Source organism: Penaeus chinensis, chromosome 8 (assembly GCF_019202785.1).
Source record: "Penaeus chinensis breed Huanghai No. 1 chromosome 8, ASM1920278v2, whole genome shotgun sequence".
NCBI lineage: Eukaryota > Metazoa > Arthropoda > Malacostraca > Decapoda > Penaeidae > Penaeus > Penaeus chinensis.
The window spans coordinates 40,484,657-40,487,156 of record NC_061826.1 but is presented as its reverse complement, the minus strand read 5'-3'; positions in this window follow the sequence as shown (position 1 = coordinate 40,487,156).

Sequence of the window (2,500 nt, the reverse complement as noted above, 5' to 3'; positions counted from 1 at the left end):
CCCTTTCATCATCCTACTTCATTCTCTACCATCCTCTTGTCAATCCACTTCCTCATCCTTCATCTGTTTTCAGCCTATTCCACATTTTTCTTCGTCTTTCATATCTTCCTTCATTCTTTTATCCTTTCCTCTTCTTATTCCGTATTTTTCTGTATTTTTTCATCTCTTTCTTTATCCTCATTCGCTTCCTACTTCTGTTATCGTTCTTCGCCCTCTCCCTCGTCCTTTTCTTCGTCCTCCTTGTGCCTTCACCCTTTTCCTTATTTCTCATCTTTATCGTTCCATCCCTTCCTTTCTTTCTCCATCCTTCTCTGTCACTTTATCTCCTTTTCATCTCGTATTTCTGCACCCATTTTTCATCCCTTCTCGCCTCTTTCTTTATCCTTCTGCATCCTTTCATCTTTTTCCTCAAGCCTCTTCTTTATCTTCTTCCTCCTCTTCGTCCTTATCCCCTCGTCTACCTCCTCCCTTACCCTCGTCCCCTTCCCTTTTCCCCTTCCACGTCTTTATCCCTCCGTCCTTATCCCTCCACCCATTCCCCACCTCCCTAAATCATCATCCCTTTCCCCTCTCTCTCACCCTTCCTCCTCTTCGTCCATATTCTCTTCTTCACCTTTCTTCTTCTCTTTCTACATCCCGTCACCCTCATCCTCACCCTTCTTTCTCTCCTTGTACAATCCCATCCCTCGACCCCTCTCCCTCCCCTCCCCTCCCCTCATCCTTCCTTCTCCTCCCTTCCCTTCCTTCATCCTCCCCTTCCTTTCCTCTCGCCCTCCCCTCATTTTCCCTTCTTTTCCCTTCCCCCTTCCTTCCCCACCTGTCTCCTCCTCCCCTCACCCTCTCACCTCCCTTTCCCTTCCCCTTCCTTTCCCTTCCCATCCCCACCTTTCCCCTCCTCTCTCCTTCCCCTCCTCCTCTTCTCTCTCCTTCCTCTCCTCTCCCCTCCCCACCTACCATTCTTTTGGAGTCGAGGACGGCGAGGGAGGAGGAGAGGAGGAGGAGGAGGAGAAGGAGGAGAAGGAGGAGGAGGAGGAGGAGGACAGGAGGAGGGGAGGAGGAGGAAGAGGAGGGAGGAGGAGGAGGAGGAGGGGAGGAGGAGGAGGAGAAGGAGGAGGAGGAGGAGGAGGGGGGAGAAGGGGAAGGAGGAGGGGAGGAGTAGGAGGAGGGGGGAGGAGGAGGAGGAGAAGGAGGACGTCGGAGTGTGTAATGAGCGTCTTAAGGCAGCGGGCGATTCGAGACGCGTCCTGGCCCGTCTTCTGCTCCTTGTAAACATCTCATTAAAATCTTGAATTGGGATTCGGTGTCTCTTTCTTTCTGCTCTCTCTTTCTCTTTGTCTGTCTCTGTTTCTCTGCTTGTCTGTCTGTCCGTTATCTCTCTGTCTGTCTGTCTCTTTTCTCTCTCTCTCTCTTTCTCACTCTCTCTTTCTCTTTCTCTTTCTCTTTCTTTTTCCTTCTTCCTCTCCTTCTCTCTCTCTTTCTCTCTCCCTCCCTCCCCACTCCCTCTTTCCTTCTCTCCTTTACTTCCATTCTTCCTCTCCCCTCCCCTTCCTCCTCTCTATCTCTACCTATCTGTCTTTTCATATAAATCTGTTCGCGCGGAGAAAGGAATCAGGTAAGACCGGCCAACTTATGTCTACCTGTACACAAGTGAGATTTATATGGCTAATTAAAATAATACGTGATGGGGGGAACCTTACATAGGGACCCCTTCAACCCCCCCTCTCTCTCCCTCTCACTCCCTCTACTCTCCCCTTCTCCTCCACTCTCCCTCTCTCCCCCTCTCTCCCCCTCTCATACACTCTCCTTCTCCCCCCTCTCACCCCCTATCCTTCTCTCTCTCTCTCTCTCTCTCTCCCTCTCTCTCTCTCTCTTCCTCGTCTCTCTCTCTCTCTCTCATCTCTCTGCTCTCTCTCATCCTTCTCTCTCTCTCTCTCCTCTCCTCCTCCCCACCCCTATCTCCACTCTCCCCCTCTCTCACCCCCGCTCTCCCCTCTCTTCTCGCCCGTCTCCTCCCCCCCCTCTCCCCCACGCTCCCACAACCCTATTAGTATAACGTGAGGAAGTTGGTTTAATACAAAGGCGGCCCAGTCGTATTGCTTGACCTAACTAATCATTATGCATGACGTGGAAATCTAGCCTACTGTTAAATTTTTAAGTCACGGAATCAAATTAAATTAGAGAGAGGAGGGAGGGAGAGAGAAGAGTATGAGAAGGAGAGGGGGCGGGAGACCTCCCGATGCTCAGCTGCAGAGGGGTGTAGGTAGGCAGAACAGGACCAGCAGAGAGACTGAGTGGGGGCTGGATTTCGACCGCCATCTCGTAGCGCAATAGCATAACCCGCGAGCGCTGGCGGTCGGTCGGTCATCTCCCTCCCGCGGGCCGCGCCGCGCGCTTGTCTTTCCACCTCAGCCCGCCAGCCGCCTCGCATCCTCGCGCGAGAGAGAGCGCGATCGTAGCGCGCTCTCTCCCACCACATGTCTGTGCTTTCTTGCTTGCGCTC